Source organism: Loxodonta africana, chromosome 3 (genome assembly GCF_030014295.1).
Source record: "Loxodonta africana isolate mLoxAfr1 chromosome 3, mLoxAfr1.hap2, whole genome shotgun sequence".
NCBI lineage: Eukaryota > Metazoa > Chordata > Mammalia > Proboscidea > Elephantidae > Loxodonta > Loxodonta africana.
The window spans coordinates 185906673-185921632 of NC_087344.1; positions in this window are offsets into that span (position 1 = coordinate 185906673).

Consider the following 14960-nt stretch of genomic DNA (forward strand, 5'->3'; position numbering starts at 1 on the left):
CATGTCGAGACATTTCTTCTAAAGTAAAAGATAAGTTCTTGCATCTGGCTCCTCCCACAACTAGAAAGGATACACAACAACTTGTGAATCTCTTTGCATTTTGGAGGCAACATATCCCTCATTTGGGTGTGTTACTCTGGCCTATGTATCAAGTGACTTGAAAACTGCTAGTTTGAGTTGGGGCCCAGGACAAAAGAAGGATCTTCAACAGGTTCAGGCGGCTCTGCAAGCTGCACTGCCACTTGGACCGTATAATCCAGTTCATTCAATGGTATTTGAAATGTCAGTGGCAGATAGAGAAGTTGTTTGGAGTCTTTGACAAGCCACTATTGGTGAATCACAGTGCAGACCCTTAGGATTTTGGAGCAAAACCCTATCATCCTCTGAAGATAACTGCTCTCCTTTTCAGAAACAGTTTTTCGCTTGTTACTGGGCCTTAATAGAGACTGAACACTTAATCATGCTTAGCCACAGACCGAACATTGAATATACAATGGACTGCCAAAAGAACGAACAAATCTGTCTTGGACGAACTGCGGCCAGAATGCTCCTTAGAGGCAAGGATGGCAAGAGTGTGTCTCACATACCTTGGACATGTTGTCAGGAGGGATGAGTCCCTATAGAAGGACATCATGCTTGGCAGAGTACAGGGTAAGCGGAAAGGAGGAAGACCCTCGACAAGGTGGATTGACACAGTGGCTCCAACAATGAGCTCAAGCATAACAGTGATTGTAGAGATGCCGCAGGACCAGGCAGTGTTTCGTTCTGTTGTGCATAGGGTCGCTATGAGTCGGAAACGACTCGACGGCACCTAATAACAACAACAAGCCATAGACCACCAAGTGACCATGTGGCCTGAAGTGCCCATCATGAACTGGATGTTGTCTGACTGTCAGAACCATAAAGGCAGACATGCACAGCAACAGTCTGTCATTAAATGGAAGTGGTATATATGAGACTGGGCACAAGCAGGACCCGAAGGTACAAGTAAGTTGAATGAGGAAGTGGCCCAAATGCCCAGGGTCTCCACTTCTGTCACGTTACCTACCCTCTCCCAGTCTGCACCTATGGACTCATAGGGAGTTCTTTACGATCAGGTAACTAAGGAACAGAAAACTCATGCCTCGTTTACAGATGGTTCTGCAGAATATGCTGGCGCCACTCGAAAGTAGACAGCTGGCAGCACTATAGGCCCTTTCTTCCTGAAGGTTGGTGGTGAAGGGTAATTCTCCCAATGGGCAGAACTTCAAGGGGTGCACCCGGCAGTTCATTTTGTTTGGAAGGAGAGATGGCCAGATGTGTGATTCTGTACTGATTCATGGACTGTGGCCAGTGGTTTGGCTGATAGGTCGGGGACTTGGGAGGAACTCGATTAGAAAATAGCAGATAAGGAGGTACAGGGAAGAGGTATGTGGATAGACCTCTCTGAATGGACCAAAGAAGCAAATATGGTTGTTTCTGATGTGAATGTTCACTGAAGGATGCCCTTAGCAGAAGAGTATTTTAACAATCAAGTGGATAGGAAGACACGTTCTGTGGAAACAAGTCATCCTCTTTCTCTAGCCACTCTGGTCATTGCCCAGTGGGCTCATGAATGGAGTGGCCATGGTGGCAGGAATGGAGGTTATCCATGGGCTCAACAACATGGACTTCCACTGACCGAGGCTGACTCAGCTACAGCCACTGCTGAGTGCCCAATCTGCCAGCAGCAGAGACCAACACTGAGTTCCTGATATGGCACCATTCCTCAAGGTGATCAGCCAGCACCCTGGTAGCACGTTGACTACATTGGACTGCTTCCATCATGGAAAGGGCAGCACTTTGTTCTTACTAGAGTAGACAGTTAATCTGAATATGGATTTCCTTCCCTGCATCCAATGTTTCTGCCAAAACTACCATCCGTGGGCCTACAGAAGGCTTTTTCCACCATCATGGTATCCCACACCATTGCCTCAAATCAAGGGACTCACTTCATAGCAAATGAAGTACAAAAATGGGCCTACCCTCAGGGAATTCACTTACCTTACCATGCTCTCCACAATTCTGAAGTAGCTGGCTTAAGTGAATAATGGAATTGTCTTCGAAAGACAATTAAACCACCATCTAGGTGCCAATACCTTGCAGGGCTGGGGCAATGTTCTCCAGAAAGGTGTATGTACTCTAAACCAGGGACCAATATATGGTTTTGTTTCTCCCATAGCCAGGATTCATGGGTCCAGGAATCAAGGGGTGGAAATGGGAATGGCACCACTCACTACTACCCCTAGTGACCCACTCATAAAATTTTTGTTTCCCCTCCCCTCAACCTATGCTTTCTGGGTCTGGCAGTCTTAGTTCCAAAGGGAGAAATGCACCCACCAGAACACACAGCACTGATTCCAATGAACTGGAAGTTAAGAAAACCTCCTGGCCACTCCTCCTCATGTTTCTGGATCAACAGACAGATAAGAGAGTTACTATATTGGCTGGTGTGATTGACCCTGATTACCATGTAGAAATAACATTCATATTACATAATGGAGGTAATGAAGAGTATGTCTAGAATACACGAGATCCCTTAGGACATCTCTAAGTACTACCAGCATCTGTGATTACAGTCAATGGAAAACTACAGCAGCCCAATTCAGACATGACCACTAATGGCCCAGACCCTTCAGGAATGAAAGTTGGGTCACCCCACCAAGCAAAGAACCACAACCAGCTAAAGTGCTTGCTGAGGGCAAAGGGAATGCAAAACGGGTGGTGGAAGAAGGTAGTTCTAAATACCAGTTACAACCACAAACCCAGTTGCGGAAACAAGGATTGTAATTGTTATGAACATTCCTTCTCTGTATCTGTATATCAAATTTTTTTGTTTTCTTCATTTGTAAAATATAAGATGTAAACGGGTTTTTGATTACATGCATGTTAGTTATGTTAGGTACACGTATGACACTGTAATTGTCTTTATTCAGAGATTGTGTATGGTTTAAGGAGATGTGTACAGGTGCCAAGTTGACAATGGGTGGACTGTGATTGGTAAGGCTGTTTTTCAACTTGGCTGCGCCGTGATTCTCAGTGATTTGGCAGTTACTTAATGATGTAGTTTTGGCAGTTATGTAATGATATAATTTGGAAGTTATGCAATTATGTATGTATCCTTCATTTTGTGATATAATATAATCACTTCCATGATTTGATCTCATATGATCAGCCAACCCATTGTAAGGGTGTTTCCTCAAGGGTGTGGCCTGCACCCAATATACATGGACGTCCTGGCAAAGCTCTCTGGCTTTTGCTCACTCTTGACCCTGCATCCCACTCGTCATCATCTGATCTCTCATTCTTGGGACTTGAGCCAGCAGCCTGCCATTTTGCCTCCCAATCTTGGGCGTTCTCAGCCTCTGCAGGCTATGAGCCAGCAGACTACTGTCTTACCTCCCATCTTGGATTCATCAACCTCCACAGCCTATGAGGCAGCAGCCTACCGTCTCACTTGCCAATCATGAATTCATCAGCACATGCTTCTTTGTGAGCCAGGAGAAGTCTCCAACCTGACACCTGACCCACAGGCCTGAGACTTTCCAGCCTCTTACAACTCCATGACTCATTTCCTTAAGATACATCTCTCTTTCTCTCTCTCTCTCTCGAACTACCCCCCTTAGTGGCACAGTGGTTAACAGCTATGGCAACTAACCAAAAGCCCGGCAGGTCAAATCCACCAGCCTATCCTTGGAAATCCGATGGGGCGCTTCTACTCTATCCTATAGGGATGCAATGACTTGGAATCAACTCGATGGCAACAGATTTACTTCTCTAGAGAACCCAGCCTAGGACACCACCCAGGTTCCAATGCCTGCCTTTGCAAGAATCCATTTTCATGATTCTATGGATAACCCCAACAGTTCTTTGGACTCTTCATTAGCCTGATGCAGGGCTCTGACCTACTAAGGTCTATAAATATTCTGACAGGTGTCAGAACCACTTTGCAGTCTGCCCTAATCACTAGGGCAGAAGAATTTGGGGGTCAAATTCAATCAATTTTCAGAGGAGTTTTGTGCCAACAAACGATTATAAACACTTACTCTGTGCCAGGTATACTGCTAGGTGTTGAGGATCCAGAGGTGCAAAGAGTCTCTGCCCTCTACAAGCTCATATTATACAAGAGATCAGATAAATGAAGTAGGTGTTGTGGATGCTGGAAGTAAAAACAAGCATAACGCACAATAGAGACAGAAAAGGGGAAGTTATGACATCCTTGGGGTCACCTCCGAGTACAATCACTACAGAGAAGATGACACTTAAACTCAGAATTAAGACAAGATGTTCCAAGGCAGGCAAGACTAAGAAACAAATTTCAGGCAGAGGAAACAGAGACAGCAAATGTAACGAAAGCAGGAAACAGCATGGAGAATTGTGGGGATTCGTATTTCCTTGGATGTATACAAAGAGCATAGATCTTAGGAGGAGTTCAGAGAAAAATGCCGTCAAGGAGGGAGGCAGGAGACCAGATTCAGGGCCTTGGCACAAAAATGACCATCACAGATCAGCATCCTGGGTAGCAAAAGAGAGGAGGCAAAAGTTGAGAATGATTCTAGACTGCGATGTTGCAAGACAGGTGTGGGTAAAGAAAAGATCAAAGCCAAGTTGAGTAGTGGTGGTGCATCACGGAGGGTAGGCTGAGGGAAGGAGGTGACACCAGCCAAGGTTCACAGGAAGAGAAAAGAAGAGGCTTAGAGACCCCAGGTCCTGATTTGTTTGAGAAATAGGGGAAATGAAAGCAAGGGAGAGAAGGAGCAGCAAGGCCAAACAGAAGAAGCTGGAGAAGAGAATGTCAGAAAGGAGTGCAGCCAATTTGTGACAAAGCCCAGAGTAGAAGGGGAACCCAAGTAGAGAGGAGCAATAGGTGAGGAGGGACTTGTTAGTTAATTAATTAGTAAAGGATTATTATCTTATCTCAAGCGTATTCTTTTGGTGGGATAGAGAAGAAACCAGCAGATCTGGTTGAAAGATGGGCGTGGCTAGTAGGTTAGTAGGTGACTGTGACCAAGCGGATAGGAGTGAAGGAATGCAATCGAGTGAACCTAAAGGGGGAGATGTAGGGGACATGGCCTGGAAATGGCACTGGGGATGGAAGTGAATACTGACCCCTCCTGCCTCCTGTCTCTTTCAGGCTTGAGTATGTCAAGAGTGAGCAGCTACCCTGCCATCCCAGGGAAGAGGCCACAAGGAGATCGGTGTCCTCCGGAGATCCAGGGCTGGGGAGGCAGCCCCTGTGCCATGTTGGTTTTTGAGTCCTAAGTGCCCAGCAGTGTGTGACCCCAAGTAGAGGATCCCACACTGGGAGTTTGTTTCTCGCTTCCCACTTTATCTGGCCAAAAGTTCGTTTTTCAAGTATCCCACTGAGGGAAGACTCTTCCAGCACCCATAAGGGAACACATAACTACTGTGGACCTTAACCCGCCCTATTCCTTCACCTGCTTCCTGTTCGACTGCCCCACTAGACAACAAGCTCTTCAAGTCTTCACTGTTCCCTCACTTCTGTCTCCACAGTGCACATGTCTCACACCGCAGTGAGGAGAAACACCTCAGAGCACAAGCTCCCTCTCATTCACACACACACACGCATGCCTAAACGTACACAAACACACACACACGTTTGGCAGATTAACACATACAAGCACAAAAAAATCATATCCATGGACTTCTGGAGGTGGAGCTGGTTCTCAGGACCGTTCTACCTCTTCCCATTCATGACAATGACCCATAGGGAAAATGCCCACTGGCCCTCAGGCTCAAGGGGAAGGCATCATTTTGGCCCAGGATGTACTTTTGACCTCAGGGGAGGGATCCAAATCCTGCATGGCCCTTAGAAAAAACTGCAGTGAAGGGCTAGGAAATAAAGCATCTGTTCCTCCTCCCTGCTCTTTCCTAAACAGCCAAGTGGGTGATGGACATCTCCATGCCACACCTGAGGTGCCCTACACCCCTACACACTCACACACAGACAGACACCACTTGGGAGACAAAGAGACATCCCAGGATCCCAGCTCTATTCCAGGAGAAAAAAGAGCATGTGCCATACTAATAGGGCCCTCCTGTGATGCCACCAGTTGAGCTACATTGGGGCCCTGAGGAGTAGAAGTGGACCTGGGGTAAAACCGGGAAGGACTCTCTGGAGTGAATGTCAGCTGGGTTGACCCCCCTTGTGGAGAGTCTACAAAACCGAAAGTCAGTATTTGTCCATTCGTCCACTCATACCACCAAAGGAGAAGGAAGAAGTAATGCCAAGTATCAGGTGCAAGGAGATACTTTATTGCTTTGGGGGTCTCTGGAGGCCTCTAGGCTGGACTGGCCAGGGATCACTGGCATCCCCTGGAACAGGGTGACGCACCATGGCTCTGTTTGTGGTAGTCAGTGGCTGTGTCCCCCCACTACACAGAGAAACTCAGAAAAGTCAATCTTCTTATCCTTATTCTTCTCTTTTTCATCAAAGACATTGCATAAGTAATTTTTGCCCCTTCTTTCCTGTGGGGTTAAAAAACATACAAACAAACATAAAAATATTATCCAGGGAGAAGAGGAGTATAGAGACAGATGAAGAGACAACAACTAGGGTTGAACCAAAGGTGTGGTTGGTCAGGTGAGGCTATGGAGATGGAAAGATGGGGGTCAAGCAAAGTCAAGCCCTGACTCATCACTGGAGATTTCTGGCCAAAAATGGCACGGGAGTACACTGGGAAATGACAACGGGACTCAGGCTCATCCACCACCTCCCCTTCAGGAGCACTGTCTTCATTCTTCCCCCAGGGGGCCAATACAACCCAGCCAGTTACTCTCCTCATTCTCTAATGCTCTTCCCACTTAAATTCTTTCCCATCAAAACCTATCAGTTTGGCCCCATTTATTCTATTCCTAAGTCTCAATCTGTGCTAATGATTCCTTCTAACAGTTTAATGAAATTAGGGCTATGAATGCACTTTGCCTGTGTAAAAGATGGTGGCCGTGTCTGTAGGGTGCATGATTCTCATCGTGTTACCTTTGCTTCCACAGGCAGTGGTAGTTCAGTGGTACAATTCCCACAGTGGTAGAATTCCCACCTTCCAAACAGGAGCCCCGAATTCAATTCCCCACCACTGTAACATGGTGCACATCACTCGTCTGGCAGTGGAGGCTTGCATGTTGCTATGATGCTGAAAAGCAGGTAACAATAACCCCTTCTCCCAGGAAAATGTGAAGAGGAGCCTTTAGGAGGCAACCTTTTACCCCGAGGCAACCAGACCCTTGGAGGGACTCTCAGTGACCAGTGGGAGGGCAGATGCTTTAGTCTATTCACTGACGTTCAAATTATAACACTTTCTTGAGTCTCTAATATGGCCACCACTTTTTCTCATTTTCAAAGCATTTTCAAATAAATCATTTCATTTCAACAGCGCCACCTCAGGAAATTAAGTTCTATTATCCACTTTTGCAAATGAGAAAACTAAGGATCATATTGTGGGTGATTTGTCCAGGGTCATGCAGCAGGGAGCAGCAGGGGCAGGACAGCTGCCCAGGAGAAAAAAGAGCATGACTCTTTGTCCTGAGCTCCTAGAATCTTCCATTCTGCCTCCACATGGGACTGGCCCTGCCTCAGGCCTGGAGGTAAAATGAGGAGAGAAAGGAGGTATGGAGAGTGAATCAAGGAAGGGCCAGATTCCAGATCGGCCAATCACAAACAGTGCACCCACTTCAAAGCGGGGTCCTCAGACATGCCAAAGCCCATGGACTCCGTCCACTCACACCGTCTCCTCCCTGCACATGCACACACAGGCTCTTCCCGCCTCAGGCAAGCCAGACCACTGCTCAAGCAGTCATTGGGGAAGGTGGGGAAGTTCTCCCTCAGCAGCTTCAACAAGTTTGCCCTATTGATCTTATCATTATGCCCAGTGTATCGATGAAACAGATTGACCAAGTTCAGTACCAAATTCTCAGATGGAGTGTGGCATATCTTGACTTTCTCAGCTGCAATGTTGCTCATCTTGCCTTTTATTCCAAGACAAGAGTCTACAGACAAGAAATCAATGAGAATGAACTGGGCGGAAGAGAGTTTGAAGGACAAGGCCAAGGAGTGAGTGAGGGCTGAGGTAAGACAGAACAAAAGGAACTTGTCTTTCTCAAATGGTGAGGTAAATTGGTCTCAGGGAGGGGAGAGTGGAACTGAGTCCTCGGTCCTGACCCCATTCCTAGGAGAGTCTGGGAGGAGAGGGAGGGGAACAGTGGAGATCAAGGCTGTGTTAGTGAGGGGCAGGGGCTGACCTGCAGTGGATGGGTATACAATGTCTTCTGGCTCACCCAGTTGGGAGCGAGATAACAAAGAGAAGCATCAAATCCCAAGGCAAGACATTCCCATTGAGCAGAGCTTTTGGCCTACCCCATTCTCCCCACTTCCACTTAGGAAATTACCAAGGACCATCAGCCTGAGCAATCAGGTCTAGAATCCTGGGATTCTGGCTTTCCGACACAGTGCTAGAACTCCCACCTTCCCAACAGGAGGCCCAAGTTTAATTCCCCAACAATGCACCTCGGTACACAGCCACCACCAATTCTTACCCCTCCACCCTCCAAGACCTTCCCAGAGTTTTCTGGAAGACCTTGTGCCAAAAAGAGTGCACTGAAACCAGGGAGTAAAGAAAACCAAGGGCTACAGAAGGAAGATATTTTTTACCTGACAGTTCTCAGAAAAGCACCTAATACTGAGCCAAGAGGAATAACAAGATCATCTAGCCAAGCAAGCCCCCCACTGAGACTGGTGGAGAAGAAGGGATATGGGATTTGCCAGGACAAGCAAAAGGTCCCACTCTATTAGTTGCAGAACCCACGCATACTGACTCCCAGGCCAGGTTAGTATTCTCCCACAGCTGCAGGCAGCAGAGCATGAGAGCACCAGGCATGACTCCTAGGAAAGAACAGAGACAGGTGCAGACTTACTAGAGCTGAGGATGATCACGGAGGGGAGAATTAATGAGATTGTGCATCTAGACACAAAGCAGACCCTTTATGCAGCTCAGCCACAGATCTTTCCAGAGGCTAGGTACCCTGTGGCAGTGTTTATTAGTTTCCCCAAACGTTGCACCACTTTGGGTGGGGAGACACACGGAAGATGCTATACTCAAAACTTCCTTCTAGATATGCTGGGTCTCCAGTACCTATCACTATCAGGCCACATCACCACAATTCTGCCAGCCCAGGCTCCTGGCCAGTGGGAGGAGGCCCCATGCAAGAGAGATGTGGACAGAGTTGAGTAGTTCTTATCTACTAACTAATGAGTAAATAACCCTCTCCCACCCTCCCTCTCTTCCCGCCTCCTAACCACAAAAGTATGTGTTCTTCTCAGTTTATACTCTTATAATAGTGGTCTTATACAATATTTGTCCTTTTGCCTCTGACTAATTTCACTCAGCATAATTCCTTCCAGGTTCCTCCATGTTATGAAATGTTTCATACATTCATCACTGTTCTTTACCGATGAGTAGTATTCCATTGTGTGAATAGACCATAATTTATATAACCATTCATCCGTTGATGGACACCTTGGTTGCTTCCAGCTTTTTGCTATTTTAAACAGTGCTGCAATAAACATGGGTGTGCATATATCTCTCCGTGTGAAGGCTCTTATTTCTCTAGGGTATATTCCGAGGAGTGGGATTTCTGGGTTGTATGGTAGTTCTATTTCTAACTTTTTAAGAAAATGCCAGATAGATTTCCAAAGTGTTTGTACCATTTTACATTCCCACCAGCAGTGTATAAGAGTTCCAATCTCTCTGCAGCCTCTCCAACATTTATTATTTTGTGTTTTTTGGATTAATGCCAGCCTTGTTGGAGTGAGATGGAATCTCATTTAGTTTTAATTTGCATTACTCTAATGGCTAATGATCGAGAGCATTTTCTCATGTATCTGTTAAAAAAAAAAAAAATGTTAGCTGCCTGAATATCTTCTTTAGTGAAGTGCGTGTTCATATCCTTTGCCTACTTTTTGATTGGGTTGTTCGTCTTTTTGCGGTTCCGTTTTAACATAATCATATAGATTTTTTTATATATATAAATTTTAGAGATCAGGCGCCGGTCAGAGATATCATAGCTGAAAATTTTTTCCAATCTGTAGGTGGTCTTTTTACTCTTTTGGTGAAGTCTTTAGATGAGCATGGGTGTTTGATTTTTAGGAGCTCCCAGTTATCTGGTTTCTCTTCATCATTTTTGGTAATGTTTTGTATTGTGTGTATGCCTCGTATTAGGGCTCCTAACGTTGTCCCTATTTTTTCTTCCACGATCTTTACCGTTTTAGTCTTTATGTTTAGGTCTTTGATCCACTTGGAGTTAGTTTTTGTGCATGGTGTGTGGTATGGGTCCTGTTTCATTTCTTTGCAAATGCATATCCAGTTATGCCAGCACCATTTGTTAAAAAAGACTATCTTTTCCCCTATTAACTGACACTGGTCCTTTGTCAAATATCAGCTGCTCATATGCAGATGGATTTATATCTGGGTTCTCAATTCTTTTCCATTGGTCTATGTGCCTGTTGTTGTACCAGTACCAGACTGTTTTGACTACTGTGGCTTTATAATATGTTCTAAAATCAGGTAGAGTGAGGCCTCCCACTTTCTTCTTCTTTTTCAGTAATGCTTTACTTATCTGGGGCTTCTTTCCCTTCCATATGAAGTTGGTGATTTGTTTCTCCATCACTTTAAAAAATGTCATTGGAATTTGGATCGGAAGTTCATTGTATGTATAGATGGCTTTTGGTAGAATAGACATTTTTACTATGTTAAGTCTTCCTATCCATAAGCAAGGTATGTTTTTCCACATATGTAGGTCCTTTTTAGTTTCTTGCACTAGCGCTTTGTAGTTTTCTTTGTATAGGTCTTTCACTTCTTTGGTAAGACTTATTCCTAAGTATTTTATCTTCGTGGGGGCTACTGTGAATGGTATTGATTTGGTTATTTCCTCTTCGATGTTCTTTTTGTTGATGTAGAGGAATCCAAGTGATTTTTGTATGTTTACCTTGTAACCTGAGACTCTGTCAAACTCTTCTATTAGTTTCAGTAGTTTTCTGGAGAATTCCTTAGGGTTTTCTGAGTATAAGATCATGTCATCTGCAAATAGAGATCGTTTTACTTCCTCCTTGCCAATCCGGATGCCCTTTATTTCTTTGTCTAGCCTAATTGCTCTGGCGAGGACCTCTAGCACATGTTGAATAAGAGCGGTGATAAAGGGCATCCTTGTCTGGTTCCCGTTCTCAAGGGAAATGCTTTCAGGCTCTCTCCATTTAGAGTGATGTTGGTTGTTGGCTTTGTATAGATGCCCTTTATTATGTTGAGGAATTTTCCTTCAATTCCTATTTTGCTGAGAGTTTTTATCATGAATGGGTGTTGGACTTTGTCAAATGCCTTTTCTGCATCAATTGATAAAATCATGTGGTTTTTGTGTTCTGTTTTATTTATATGGTGGATTACATTAATGGTTTTTCTAATATTAAACCAGCCTTGCATACCTGGTATAAATCCGACTTGGTCGTGGTGCATTATTTTTTTGATATGTTGTTGAATTCTATTAGCTGGAATTTTGTTGAGGATTTTTGCATCTATGTTCATGAGGGATATAGGTCTGTAATTTTCTTTTTTTGTGGTGTCTTTACCTGGTTTTGGTATCAGGGATATGGTGGCTTCATAGAATGAGTTAGGTAGTATTCCGTCATTTTCTATGCTTTGAGATACCTGTAGTAGTAGTGGTGTTAACTCTTCTCTGAAAGTTAGGTAGAACTCTGCAGTGAAGCCATCCGGGCCAGGGCTTTTTATTGTTGGGAGTTTTTTAATTACCTTTTCAATCTCTTTTTTTGTTATGGGTCTATTTAGTTGTTCTACTTCTGATTGTGTTAGTTTAGGTAAGTAGTGTTTTTCTAGGAATTCATCCATTTCTTCTAGGTTTGCAAATTTATTAGAGTACAATTTTTCGTAATAATCTGATATGATTCTTTTAATTTCAGTTGGGTCTGTTGTGATATGGCCAATCTTGTTTCTTATTCGGGTTATTTGCTTCCTTTCCTGTATTTTTTTAGTCAGTCTGGCCAATGGTTTACCAATTTTGTTAATTTTTTCAGAGTACCAACTTTTGGCTTTGTTAATTCTTTCAGTTGTTTTTCTGTTCTCTAATTCATTTAGTTCAGCTCTAATTTTTAGTATTTGTTTGCTTCTGGTGCCTGATGGATTCCTTTGTTGCTCGCTTTCTATTTCTTCAAGTCATAGGGACAGTTCTCTGATTTGGGCTCTTTCTTCTTTATGTACGTGTGCATTTATCCATATAAAATGACCTCTGAGCACTGCTTTTACTGTGTCCTAGGGGCTTACTAGTTTTTTTAGGGGTTTTGATAGGAAGTGTTTTCATTCTCGTTGCATTCTATGAATTTCTTTATTCCCTCTTTAAAGTTGTCTATAACCCAGTCTTTTTTGAGCAGGGTATTGTTCAGTTTCCAAGTATTTGATTTCTTTTCCCTGATTTTTCTGTTATTGATTTCCACTTTTATGGCCTTGTGGTCTGAGAAGATGCTTTGTAATATTTCGATGCTTTGGATTCTGCAAAGGTTTGTGTTATGACCTAATGAGTGGTCTGTTCTAGAGAATGTTCCATGTGCGCTAGAAAAAAAAGTATGCTTTGCAGCTGTTGGGTGGAGTGTTCTGTATAAGTCTATGAGGTCAAGTTGGTTGACTGTAGCAATTAGGTCTTCTGTGTCTCTATTGAGCTTCTTACTGGAAGTCCTGTCCTTCTCCGAAAGTGGCGTGTTGAAGTCTCGTACTATAATTGTGGAGGTGTCTATCTCACTTTTCAGTTCTGTTAAAGTTTGATTTATGTATCTTGCAGCCCTGTCATTGGGTGCATAAATATTTAATATGGTTATATCTTCCTGGTCAATTGTCCCTTTAATCATTATGTAGTGTCCTTCTTCATCCTTTGTGGTGGATTTAACTTTAAAGTCTATTTTGCCAGAAATTAATATTGCTTCTCCTGCATTTTTTTGCTTCTTGTTTGCTTGATATGTTTTTTTCCATCCTTTGAGTTTTAGTTTGTTTGTGTCTCTAAGTCTAAGGTGTGTCTCTTGTAGGCAGCATATAGAAGGATCGTGTTTCTTTATCCAGTCTGACACTCTCTGTCTCTTTATTGGTGCATTCAGTCCATTTACATTCAGCGTAATTATAGATAAGTATGTCTTTTTGATGCCTTTTTGTGTGTGTTGTTGACAATTTCATTTTTCCACTTACTTTTCTGTGCTGAGGCTTTTTCTTTGTAAATTGTGTGTTCCTCATTTTCATAGTAGTTGAATTTATGTTTGCTGAGTCATTATGTTTTTCTTGGTTTTTATTTTGAATTATGGAACTGTCATACCTCTTTGTGGTTTCCTTAATATTTACCCCTATTTTTCTAAGTAAAAACCTAACTTGTATTGTCCTATATCGCCTTGTTTTCCTCTCCATATGGCAGTTCTATGCCTCCTCTATTTAGTCCCTCTTTTCCATTATTGTGATCTTTTACATATTGACTTCAATGATTCCCGTTTTTGAGTGTTTTTTTCTTTTTAAAATTCATCTTAATTTGTTTTTGTGATTTCCCTATTTGAGTTGATATCAGGATGTTCTGTTCTGTGACCTTGTGTTGTGCTGGTGTGTGATATTGTTGACTTTCTGACCAAACAATTTTCTTTAGTATTTCTTGTAGCTTTGCTTTGGTTTTTGCAAATTCTCTAAGCTTGTGTTTATCTGTAAATGTTTAAATTTTGCCTTCATATTTGACAGAGAGTTTTGCTGGATATATGATCCTTGGCTGGCAGTTTTCTCCTTCAGTCCTCTATATATGTCATCCCATTGACTTCTTGACTACATGGTTTCTGCTGAGTAGTCTGAACTTATTTTTATTGATTCTCCTTTGTAGGAGACCTTTCTTTTATCCCTGGCTTGCTTTTAAAATTTTCTCTTTATCTTTGGTTTTGGCAAGTTTGATGATAATATGTCTTGGTGATTTTCTTTTTGGATCAATCTTATATGGGGTTCGATGAGCATCTTGGATAGGTACTCTTTCGTCTTTCATGATATCAGGGAAGTTTTCTGCCAACAGATCTTCAACTATTCTCTCTGGATTTTCTGTTATCCCTCCCTGTTCTGAAACTCCAATCACACCCAAGTTATTCTTCTTGATAGAGTCCCACATGATTCTTAGGGTTTCTTCACTTTTTTTAATTCTTTTATCTGACTTTTTTCAGCGATATTGGTGGCAATTCCCTTATCCTCCAGGTTCCCCGCTGTGCATTCCCATTGTTCGATTCTGCTACTGTGGCTTCCTACTGAGTTGCCTAATTCTATAATTTTCCTGTTAATCTTTTGGGTTTCTGAATGCTGTCTCTCTATGGATTCTTGCAGCTTATTAATTTTTCCACTATATTCTTAAATAATCTTTTTGATTTCTTCAAATGCTTTAGCAGTGTGTTCCTTGGCTTTTTCTGTAGATTGCCTTATTTCATTTATGAGGTCATCCCTGAAATCTTCAAGCATTCTGTAAATTAGTTTTTTGTATTCCGCAACTGGCAGTGCCAGGATTGTATCTTCGTTTGGGAACGGCATTGATTCTTTAATTTGTGGAGTTGTAGGAGCAATCAAAGTCCGCTTCTTTATGTGGTTTGTTTATCAACACTCTTATTCAACAATGGGTGGAGATCAAGACAGAGAAATTATGCTAGGTAGAGAAATAAAGGTCATCCAGATTGGTAAGGAAGAAGTAAAAGTATCTCTATTTGCAGATAACATGATCTTATACACAGAAAACACTAAAGAATCCTCAAGGAAACTACTGAAACTAATAGAAGAGTTCAGCAGAGTGTCAAGATATAAGATAAATATTCAAAAATCAGATGGATTCTTCTACACCAACAAAAAGAACATTGAGGAGGAAATCACCAA